Source organism: Hyaena hyaena, unplaced genomic scaffold (genome assembly GCF_003009895.1).
Source record: "Hyaena hyaena isolate Hyena2069 unplaced genomic scaffold, ASM300989v1 scaffold_727, whole genome shotgun sequence".
NCBI lineage: Eukaryota > Metazoa > Chordata > Mammalia > Carnivora > Hyaenidae > Hyaena > Hyaena hyaena.
Window position 1 is genome coordinate 322,501 of NW_024081359.1, and position 12,500 is coordinate 335,000.

The window sequence follows — 12,500 nt, forward strand, 5'->3', positions numbered from 1 at the left end:
AGAGGTAAAAAGCTTTGGAATATGCTTTATGCATATAATCTTCCCTCTTTGAAAGTAGAAGATAATACCTCCTAAAATATCATTCAGTACTACATGTTGGATTTTTATTTATTTTTTTATTTTTTTGTCAGGGGTTTCTCCTTTGATTTTCTTTGAATCTGCGGGTTATCAGTGACTGGTGGCCCAGCTACCTTGTGAAGGTTTCATTTGAATGAATTAAGTACTTCCCCTAAAAATTCAATATCATTTCAATAGATGTAGCCTCTAAAGTAACCTGCAGTGATGCTTCATGAGCAAATCACATGATGTCAGAATGGTATGGTTTCGATTTAATCAAGAAAGAGATTAAAGTGGATGTGTGTTATTTTCAACTTCGCCGCAGCACCGCCATTTGTCAAAGTCAACCTTCTGATTGCTTTGGACCTACTGCTATCCAGGTCTTGTCAAAATAGTAGTCAGCATAGTCTGAAGCAGGTAGACTGGCCTGTGCGGGAGCAGTACCAAACACACTGAAACAGAATTCATTGACTTGTGAATTATGAAGTTAATAGGTTGATCATAAATTGTGTAGCCGTTAATTTATCTTTATAACACTGGCACATCTTCGGTACATTTTTCCTTTTATTTTGTACCGTTTTATACAGTAGAGTTAAATAGTACTGAATGTAATTTTGATGTATACTGTGTATCAGAATTCCTTTAATTCCAATGCTAGGATTAAATGTCTTGCATGAATACGCCGGAGAAGGACATGAGCATATTTAGAAACATATCAAGGAAAGGGTATTTTAAGAATGTGACTTCTTGGAAAGGAGGCAAATGTAAATATTGTATGCTTGAATTACACTATGATTATGTCTAATCAAATAACTGTATTTTGAGGCTTTTTCTTTTATAATTGTTTGGGTTAATGGCTGTTTTACTGTGAGTTGTTACAGTCAGATTTTTTTTTCCTTTACGTAAAATCATGACAGATATTTGATGTTATTTTTAATCATCCTACCAGGCTATTGTGAAGCCACTTCCTTAACTCCATACTTGCCAGTAGGCTGACTGCCTGTCAAAAAGCTTTGAAACAGTCTTCTGGATAGAAAACGGGTTTTAAAATCTTCTTATGATGACCATTATGAGACCATTGCCAGTGGTTTATCATTAAAAAAAAAAAAAAACAATAACTGAAAATGTTAAAATTATTCCCAGATTGTAGAATTCATTCAACTTGAGGGTGATGCTGGGTTCTCTTTCTTTTCTTTGTCTTTCTCATCCCTCCTCCTTTCTTTCATCCCCTTCCACCCCCACCCCCCACCCCCCTTAAAGTAAAGAGCTTTAAAATACTGTGGCTTATATTCTGACACTTTCTTCCCCTTCACAGCAGCGACCTGGCTGGCCTTTGGCAATGAAATTCAATGCACATGGCTCTGCAGTCAAATCATCAAATTTCCCTGTGTGTATATTAGAGTTTTGTAATGTGTTTCCATTATGAAACAATGCGGGGATAATTGTCTTTGGTAGCAATTAGCTAACAGGTTTGTTCAGTGCTATTGGCAGAGGCATCCATCATCCCCCTCCCTGACCACACTTTTTGTCTAGTGTGGACTATGGAGATCAATAGAATTCTATATGGGGGAAATCACCTCAGCTTTAATGAGCTGCAAGTCTCAGTCAGTCTTGGTTTGGATTTTTAATTTTTTCCTTTTAAAATTAGAAATCGGGGGAAAAGTCCTATTCCTTTGGGAGTAGAGAGTACGGCGTATGTACTATTACTTGCCCCAGATCAATGCTCAGCTTTAAATTGTTTTTCTTTCTAGAAAAAGGTGTAACTAACAACATGGGACACATAAAACATGCGGTTTCAATAACATATACTTTAATAATGCCTACTTTTAAGGAGTACTTTTTGGTTCTTTGTGGGATAATTTTTAGAGTATGATATGTACATTCTGCCCAGTGCCTCAATAGTTAGAATCCCAAGTCGCCCTTTGATAATAAACCAAGTGTTGTACTGACGTTTCTCTTGCCCCTGGTTAAACGTTGTCCAGTCCTTTTTAGGATCCTTTTAGTGCCATACTTTTGCTTACCCTTACAACAAAACTAACATATTGATAGGATAGGGATCGAGAAGGAGTTTCTGAGAAGGCAAGTGACTTGGCCAGAGTCCTAATTATTGCTACATAACGCTCACCCCAGGGCCCAGATGCCAAATTAAATCTGTTCAATTGAATTATTTTTCTTCCTCCCAAATTAGACAATTATAGGGAAGTTTACTCTCATTGTGCCATTTTCTTTTCCTCCTGAAATACAAATGGGATTTTTTAGTTGTTCTGAGGGAGAATAGTCAGCATTTTCATGGTTTTCTGTGTCCTCAGAGTAACCCACTGAGGTAGGTGAGGCATAGAAGGCCAGTTTACAGGCCGGGAAACAGACTGTAAGAAGTGTCAAATGCAAATGGTAGTAAAGGGCAGAGCGGTGAATGGCGATGCTCGAATTCAAGCCTTCCTGTTCCTCATCAAGCTCATTCAGCAGAATGGTACAGTGAGTACAGTACCAGTTTGAATAATTGGTGGGAAAATGCTCTTGGAATATGACTGCAGGTTTTTGTGTCACATGACAAAACTGGGCCAGAGCAGGAGATGAAGAACTCTTTACTGTCTGGCATCAGTTCCAGTGATTGGAGCCCTACCTCGCTCAGCAGTCTTTCTTCTTAGCATAGGATATTACCAACAGCATTTAGATTGATTACGAGTAATAGGTAAATCACCTTTGGGTCTGTTTTCCTACAGGTGGAAGTCCTTACGTTTTGAACAAACCCTTTATGTATCAAAATGCATCTTCCCATGGTTTCTGCCATTTTTTTCTAATTGCACCAATGGAGAGTATAATTGGAAAGTGATGACCAGTCACAGACTGAGTTGCTAAGGAAGGCTGAATTTTAATTCCATGTTTTATCATCTGCGCCTGGGATCTTACCTTCCCATCTTAGCTTGTACAAGAAGGCTAGAGGCTTTACCCTTCTTACTGTTGTTACTGTGTCGTGCTCCCCAGTTTTAGCACACATTCTGCTCCTTGTTAAGTCCCAAGCGTTAAGTGTGTGGCTGAATGAATAGAATACATGACTGAGCGTCACAGTGCTTAGTGACCTACTATCAGATCTGATTAGACTTTGCGTAGTCCCTTACTAACAGTACTGGGCTATTGATTCCTTTGGAATGCATGTTCTTTATTCTTCTGTAGTTCATCAAGAGCTCTTTGAGTGCTGTTTGTATCGGAAGCACTTGGTGCTATGGTAGATGGAAATAGGAATAAAATTCACAGCTTTTCATCAAAGAACTCATAGCTTGGTGGGATGTGTGAGGCACATACATAATAATTATCTTTCTCTATGTGCTTTTAGAGGCAAAAACATGCTGGAAGGAGTCTTCATGGGCTGGGGGAGGGGGAGAAAGTTGGCTCCGGGGAAGACAATTTAAGACGGAGAGCTGTGTGCACCAAGGAAGGAAAATGGAAAAGTATAAGGTCTGCTTAAGAATGGTCCAGGGCTGCTAACTAAAAGGTTGTATAGATTCATGGTGAGAATTAAAGTTGGCCAGATTCAGTTAGAATCCTATGACAAAGATACTGAATTCCAGCTCTGGGTGTTTGTATTTAAACTAGCAGGCAGTGGGAAGCTACTGATGGTTCTCAATGGCAGAGGGACATGATCAGAGCTTTTGTTTATTTATGGTGGTGATTTTCAGAGAGACAGAGGTGAAGAGTGTCATGTACCTAGCAGTGATCTGGGTCCTCCAGAATTCCTAGCACTTTTCTGTGACTCCAGTCCCTCTTCCACTCAAGAGAGCATATCGGAAAACAATTGAAGAATGTTGATAGGAAATATCCAAGTCAACTTTCATTAATTTTATGAAAAAAGCACTGATAAATTTCTTTAGTGGTAAGTTATAAATAATTTGCAATATGCTCTGTAATGGATTGTGACACAGAACTGTGTGTTGTGACAGCAGATAAAACACAAAGCTGAAGATAATAGGGCAACACTATGAAGAATGGATTGAAGTGAGGAATTACTGGGTATCACGAGAAAGAATTATTAGTAAGCTATTACATTATTCTTGGAAAATTTAAAGCAGGTTTGAATTAGAGTTTGCAATGGAAGTAAAAGAGGAGATAAAGTCTATAGTCATGGCAACGTATTGGATACTGGTGACGAGCAAGTGAAAGGAGCCCAGGATGAATCAGAAATTTCAAACTGGCACATCCCGTCATATAGAAATAAGAGTTGCTTTGATTTGGAAAAAGTAAAAAATTCAGTGTGGGCTACTTAAATTGAATTCAGTTTGGGGTACATCTTATAGCATGCTTCTGTAGAGTTGGACTTTAGGGTTCCTTCTTGGGAACATAGTGAAGATTTGTGTCATTTGTAAATGGAATGTTTTTTTTTTTTCCCCAAGACACTTAGAATAGGAGGAGGCACTCTCCACTCTCTATGTGACTCCTCATTTTATTCTTAAGTATTCAGGTTATTACTTAATCCTTCAAATTATTAATGATTGACTTTCTGTTTGCAGGGTACCTTCAATTTTTCTGCCCCCTAGATGCTGATAAAATGGGGTGCCTGGGTGGTTCAGTCAGTTAAGCATACAACTTAGGCTCAGGTCATGACCTCATGGTTCATGAGTTTGAGCCGCACATGGGGATCTGTGCTGAGAGCTCAGAGCCCGGAACCTGCTTCGGATTCTGTGTCCCCCCCCCCTCTCTGCCTCTCCCCTGCCCCATACACTCTCTCTTTCTCTCTCTCTCTCAAAAGTAAATAAACATTAAAATTTTTTAAAAAGAATAAGTGGTAATAAAATGAATGTAAAGAATTAATGTATATTCTAGGGGTAAGTGCCTCATTGAGAGGAAGTGAATGCATGGAACTTCTGTAGCTTAGTTTAGAGGGGACTGCTTCCAACTCTTTGCAAACCTCTTGTTTATTGATTACATATTTATTTAGTGGCAAATATTACTTCCTTACATATTGTAGATGGGTGCTCTTAAGACTTTTATATAATTTGAAAACATTTTTTAAAGTCTTTATTAAAAGACTTTTCAAGCTTCTACACCATGTGACATTTTCCATTTCTTGAAAGCTCTATCATATACTTTGACGCTTGTTGTCTGGACAGTTCAGGGGGGATTCCAAGGGTAGGAACTTGAGCTTACTTTGGCCCCTCAGTTTTTGTTAAAAATTGTTTCAGTGGGTAGGCATTTTCTTGCATCCCTTTATAGACTTCCTTTTACAGCTGATGGAATGAGAAAATGACTTATTCTCACTCATTTGAAGAAGAAATATAGAAGCATATTCATTGCTTGATAAATGTTAATGATACTGATTACACTGAAGGCTTTTGTCATTCAAGAGGCTCAGAACTGGAGATTAGATCCCAACTATGCTTTATATACATACAGTGTAGTCAGTGGCATTTAATTTAATTAATTGTGTTATCTGTGATCATGGGTATAAAGCAAAGGATGGTTACTTGAAATTAAAAATAATCTACCTTGGCTGTTAATGTTGATACCATACTGAAGTCCTTCCTCCCTGTTACATTTTTCTCAGCAGCTTATAAGGAAACTTGAAGATAGGAAAGCAAACTGAATCAGTGAACAGGTTATTAGGGCAGGAGGGAGATGTTGGTGAGAGGGTCCTTGGGGGAAGACCAAAGGGATTGGGGAGTGATTCACAATCTGAAAGACAAGAGTAATCAAGGACTTATGACAAGATATTGCTTGGTTTTGACAGAAGTAATCCTCACCATCCTCACTGGGACTTCAAGAAGGGTCAGGAAATAAAAATTGGTTCACATAGGCTTGAAGACATGCTAAATGAAGTAAGTCAGACACTAAAAGACAAATACCGTATGATTCCATTTACATGAAGCACTTAGAGTAGGCAAATTCATAGCAACAGAAGGTAGAGCGATGGCTGCCAGGGGCTGGAAGGAGGGGGTGATAGGAAGCTCTGATCGAATGAGTGTGAAGTGTCAGTTCAGGAAGATGAAGTTCTAGACACAGGAGTGGTTATGGTTGTACAACAGGATGAATGGACTTATTACTACCGAACGGTGCACTTCAAAATGGCTAAAATGGTAAAGTGTATGTTATGTATATTTTACCACAATTTTTAAAAAGCCTCTGAAAAAGTGGTTCATGCATACAAAAGTGGTTATATGTGCAAAATCTTCTAGTAGAGTCCTGATTTCATGTAAATTTTTTTTCTGTTTAGGGAAAATGAATTTATAGTACAGTGGAATCTTAGAACTTTAAAAAAATACTTGTATTTACATAGATTGGAAAATAAGAAAAACTCTTTTTGGCCAGTATTTCTTATTTTTTTAGTTTGATATGAGATATAGATTATTGATATTTCTGGTAATTTCGGAATATTTATTGCAGAACCCCGTTGATTTGTTTCTCTTCTTTAGAAACACAATCACTTACTAGAAACACTTTTCTAAAAATCGTTATTTATTTTTGAGAGAAAGAGAGAGCAAGCACAAATGGGAAGGGGCAGAGAGAGAGGGAGAGGGAGAATTCCAAGCAGGCTCTGCACTGTCAGTACAGAGCCCAACGCGGGACTTGAACTCACAAACCCTGAGATCATGACCTGAGCCAAAATCAAGAGGTGGACGCTTACCCGACTGAATCACCCAGGCTCCCCTACAAACATTTTTTGTTTATCTTGAGAGAAGTAGTTAATTTGGATGCCAAATTATATTATACAGTTGTCCCTTTTAATTAAGAAGCTACTTTTTAAAAAAAAATTTTTTTTTAAATTTATTTCTGAGACAGAGAGAGAGAGGCAGCATGATCAGGGGAGGGTCAGAGAGAGGGAGACACAAGATCCGAAGCAGACTCCAGGCTCTGAGCTAGCTGTCAGCACAGAGCCCATGCGGGGCTCGAACCCACACTGTGAGATCATGACCTGAACCGAAGTCGGACACTTAACTGACTGAGCCACCCGGCGCCCCAGGTGCCTACTTTTTATTTTAGATTTTTTTTTTAACCAGGTAAATTGACTAGGGGTGACAGAATTTTTGTCTGATTCTAGCGAGACACCAAATTGTTTTCTGAAGTAATTATAATTATGAAGTGGAATATGGAAGTTACAGAATGGAAATCAAGCGATTTTTTTTCCCTCCCCAAATGATGAAATACACTAAACTGAGAATTATCGTGGCTTGTATTTTTCAGGGAGGTTAACAGCTTAGTTGAATTGCCACTAAACCTCGCCTGTTTACAGTTGCTGCCTTCTGCTGTCTGCTCTCCAACAGCCTCCCTGCCATCGCCTGTCCCTTCCCCCCCACACACAGTGCAGGGGGCAAGGGGCTGGGGTTCTGTGTTGACAGAAGAGTGTTCTGAATTGTTGTGCCTCTTGTGTAGATCTGTGTTGAATCCTGAGCTGTGTTCTCCCACTTAGTGTTAAGCCTTGGATACCAGTTTTGGCCTCCGTCTTTAGAGTTCTTTTCACCCTAATTCTTTGTTTCTGCAAAGAACTTCTGAACTTCACATTTGCTTTTTCTTCTAGCGTTGCAACGCCCCATACCTTCACATTCCATGAGTAGAGCTCATCTCTTGGCTCTCATTGTTTGTCTGTACTTTATCCACTGGCTTAAATTACCTTTCAGTTTTGTTCCTTATCTCTATATTTAGTTTTTAACTGCTTAAGACAATTTAAGTAAGCAATAATAATATCTGATATTTATGTAGCACATACTATATGCCAAGTACTTTCTAAGAGCTCTACCGCTTGGACATTTAATCTTCAGGACAAGTTCATGAGACAAGTAGTATTACTACCCCCATGTACAGATGTGGAAGCCAAGGCACAAAAATCTTAAGTGACTTGTCCCAGGTCAGACATTAAGTAGCAGCAATCTGCCTCCAGAACCCATGCTCTTAGTGATTATGTTAAACTTGCTCCCTAGGAAAAATAGTATTTTGTCACCCAACTCTGTATTGTGAAACTTGTGTGGGTACATAGTTTTCATGAGCCAGAAAGCTTGTAAGTCAAAGCTGTAGTTCACAAATGTCATTGCCTGGATACAAACTCATCAAAATTTCCCAGTGTATCCAAAAAAGGGTCTTATTTTTTTGTAACTCTCAAACAGACTTTTAAGAGCTTATGTAATTCATTTACTTATGTCATATAGCACTATATGTCTTTATAAAAAGGAGTCTTAACATATAACTGCTTAACCTTTACTTCTTAATGATGAGCTTTTAAATTGTTATTGTGCTGACATAATTAGGTGTAACGCCTAAAATGCTTTGTGTGTGTAGCTATAAAAAGAAAGTAATGTGATCTAGGACTGACAGTAAAGCTGTATCTAGGAAAAAATCCTATGGAAGGTTGAAATTGAATGTGGTAACTGCAATTATCTAAAAGGAAGTCTATTACCTTATGATAAAACTGTCAAAATAATGATTGGGTACTCCCACAAATTGTACAGGGAATCAATAAAACCAATATTACGTCACGGTTTGAGAATTTAGGAATTCCACTTTCTCTTAATTCATGAGAGGATGCTAATATATTTAAGAATGAGATAATTGTATGGGCTTTTTTTCCTGCCTCATTTTGTAAGTAACTCTTTGCTTGAGAAGCTTGATAAACAACATTCTTGGAAAATATGAATAGTATATATTCATTAACCAGATAAAAATATACAGACAACATGAGCTACTTTCTTTTGCCTTGCAAGGACATAAAATCCAACATTTCGAGTGGATCTTCTTTGTTGATGGTGAATAACTCCTGCTTCACTGAGGGCCCTTGCTTTGACCATTTGATCTCTGATGTCATTGTGTATAAGCTAGCGTCTATTTTAATGATGATTACCAAATTATTCTTGCTATAATTAAATTGTATGCACAGGTAAATGATTTGTCTTCTTCACTAAATCATCTAACCTCCAACTTCTCATTGTTTTTTGCCTTTTGATCTAAGAGGACATTTTGTGCAGTAACACAGGAATAATATGTGGTTCCTGCTCTTGGTTCATCCCTTGGTCTCACATCTATGTACATTAGTTGACTTGAATTACATATTTTGTTGATAACATATCTGCCATTTTACTTATAACTCTAGAATTGAGAGGACATTAAGGAATTATGTAGATGATACATAAAACATGTGAATAGAACCTCACCGTTTAAAAAAAGTTTTGATAATGTTTTCTTTGACTCGTGTAATAACTCTTTGACATAGATAAGGCAAATGTTATTTTGTGGTCTTATAAATGAGAAGCTCGGGGTAAATGACCAGCCTAGCAGTATGCTTAGAAAGGGCAAGAACTGGGACTTGATCTTGGGTCACCCACGCCTACCTGCTCCTTTACTTACCCTCATTATGTGTCTGAAGGCACAAAAGAAGGAACAAAAGCAATGAGGGAAGGGATCCTAAGTCTTCTGATTGCAGAGTCATCTTCTTTCCATTATCTAATGAATGTGAATTAACACCATTGTTTAGATTTGCCCCAAGTGCCTAGCTACTCTTTAGAGTCAGAAGAGTTTATCTTATTTCTAGTTAAATCTCATCTGTTACCGTTTGTGTGTGTCTCCTTTTGCTGAGTTGGAAATCCCAATTTGATCACTTCCTAGCTGTCACCTTCCGTAACTTCTTTGGCAGCCATAGTTTGCTCGTCTTCAAAATCAGATACCATCTACCTCTCAGTGTTATACAGATTAAAGATGACTTTGTAAAGTACCTAGCATGGTGCTTGGCCCATCACAGGCACTCAAATGATAGTGACTTTTGTAGCAATAGGCAGTAGTATTCCAGCAGTTGCTTAATTTGAATTCTGTGATAATTTTGGAGATTCTGAAAACCTCTTGAAATTCTTTTTATGACACTCTGTAGGGGAAGAAATTAATTATGGTCTTATCAAAGCAGCATAGACTGGGAGGTTGAACTCAATTTCCTGAACTCTTTTATTAATTTATATATTTTAATTTAATGTATTTTTTCTTATAATAACGGAACAATAGCATGTTTAGTCTGCTTATATATGTACTGTGGAAATTTATAACCCTTTATTCTGATATGTAGCAGTATCTTATAGTTCAGGAATTCCTTTAGCCAGTACTTTGTCAAAAACAACAGGAGGGTTTTTGTTTTGTTTTTGTTTAGTTTTTAAATGGTAATAGAAGGGTTAGATTTTTCATGAGCCTGTGTCTGGGGGCAGCAATTCCACTAGAAGGCTATAATTTTTCTTAGTAAAATTTTTATTGGGCTAATTTTAGATGTACAGAAAAGTTGCAAAGATAGTACAGAAAGTTCTCCCTGTACCTGTCACTCGGTTTTAATTACCCCTCATGTTATAATTTTATATGACTCTGGTTCATTTGTCAACATTAAGAACCCCATGTCAGTATATTACTATTAACTGAACTCCAGACTTTATTTAAATTGCACCACTTCTTCCATGGCTGGCCTTTTGCTGGCCCAGGGTGCAGTTCAGTAGCCCCTACGGCATTTAGTTGTATTTCTAGCCTCTCCCCTGGTATGTGACAGTTACTCAGTCTCTTCCTGGTTTTTGGGTGGCCATGATGGTTTTGAGGAATATTAATCAGCCCTTCTCTGTAACGTCCCTCATTTTTGATTTGTCTGATGTTTTTCTCATGGTTAGACTGGGGTTATAGAATTTGGAAAAGAATAACACAGAGGTGAAGTTTCCTTCATCATATCCTATCAGTGGGTACATGATATCAGCGCAATTTATCACTCGTTATGTTAACCTCAGTCTCTTGGTGAGGGTAACGTTTGCCAGATTTCTCCTCCATAAAGTTACTGTTTTTTCCTTTTCCGTACTCTGTTCTTTGAAAAAAAGCCACTAAATTTAGCCTACACTCAAGATGAAGAGGACAGTTTAACTCCATCTCCTGCGGAGAGGATTATGTTGAAATATTATTTGGGATTCTTCTGTAAGGAAATTTTGGCTCCTGGATTTATTTGTATATGCATATATGACTTGCAATATTTACTTTCTACTTTGGGTTATAATCTCACTAGACAACTTTTATTTAGATTCAGGAATTCGGTGTGTGCTCTGCATCCTAGTCTTTTCACCAGCCCTCCTCCATGGAACTATAAGCAGACATATGTCCTTGCCTGTCATTCATCTCAGTGATGAAATTAGTTTACATCGGCCCCAAGTAAAGCCCTTTACAGACCAACTGACAAATTCTCTTTAGTTACATCCTCTCCTTTATGAAAAGAAGACTGTCAATGCTATAATAAATGTCAAAGATAAATTTTCTCAGTCTGATCTAAATTTTCCTAAATCTGTTGTATTTATTAATGTACTTTTCTGTCTTGTTTTTGCAACTCAACTAGTTTTGATTACTAGGGGCAATACTTTCTGAAGTGAAGAAATCAAAATAAAAGTGAATTCTTTTAAAACCTGGGCCTCTTTTCCATGCTCCATCACACTCTCCTGTGAATGATCAAACATGCCAGTCAGTCAGTGAACACCTTTGTCTACAGGGTGTGGGGTGGGCAAAATGTTCTCTGGCCTGTGTATTTGGCTTATTTTTTAAATTATGTCTTCTTTCAGTCTTGGTTTTCTGCGCTTTCCATTTTAGCCGTTCTTGTTGAGTTTTCAGCCTCTCGTAAACATTTGGTAAAAAAAAAAAACAAAACACACACAACTATGCCTTGTTTAAGAGCTCTCCTTTCAGTGATATTTTATGTAGTTCGTTGCTTCTGTTTAGAGTCTCAGCAGCGGGAAAGAGATCTGGTTGTCTCTGGGGATGAAGAAAGTAGGCTGCACCATTCACACAACCATTTGTCTGTTGCATGTTCTTTGAGTCAGCACTGGCGTCATGATGTTCTTTGTCTTGGGCTGCTTGCCTGACTTCCTGACTGGGAAGTAAGAAAGCGTATCATTAGCAGAAGTATGAAAGGCAGAAGGACTAGGGCAAATGAGGTTGGCCCACAGGTGACAAAGGGGCAGATTTTATTGTTAAAAATCCTTATTTTTTTTATCAGACGTTCTGACGTATTGTATGTCTCTGTCTCTCTCTTCTCTCTCTCACACAGAACATGAGCTCCCTGCTCTGTGAGAAGGTGGGTCTAATGGCTAAGTCGGGTTACCTGCCCTCAAAAGGCTTACACTCTACCAGGGGAGACAAGATCCTCACACAGACACATATTCAATATGGATTAAAATTACTACCGTGTCAAACGTATTCATTTGTTCATTCCACAGTTTTTGTGCCTATAACAGATGTGTTGGACACCTCTCAAAAATTGGGCTTTGCTAATGCTTCATGCAGTAATGTAAGCGAAGTGGAATCATCTTTGGATCTAGGAAAAGTTTAGGAGATATCACCCTTGTTTTCTCCTAAAGGATAATGATGTGCCGTGTTTTAAATACTTCATCATTTTATAGATTTTGATGCTTTAAAATTTGCTCTACATTGACAGTACTGGTATTTTCCCCCCAGGCATTAAAATAAAG

The 12,500-nt window shown here is 38.0% G+C and overlaps 1 protein-coding gene across 5 annotated transcripts in view; it reads left to right on the plus strand.

Annotated features, from left to right (window-relative positions):
* Window positions 1–12,500, plus strand: part of CDIN1 (CDAN1 interacting nuclease 1) — a 208,575-nt gene that overhangs the window by 60,908 nt on the left and 135,167 nt on the right. The window lies entirely within an intron of this gene.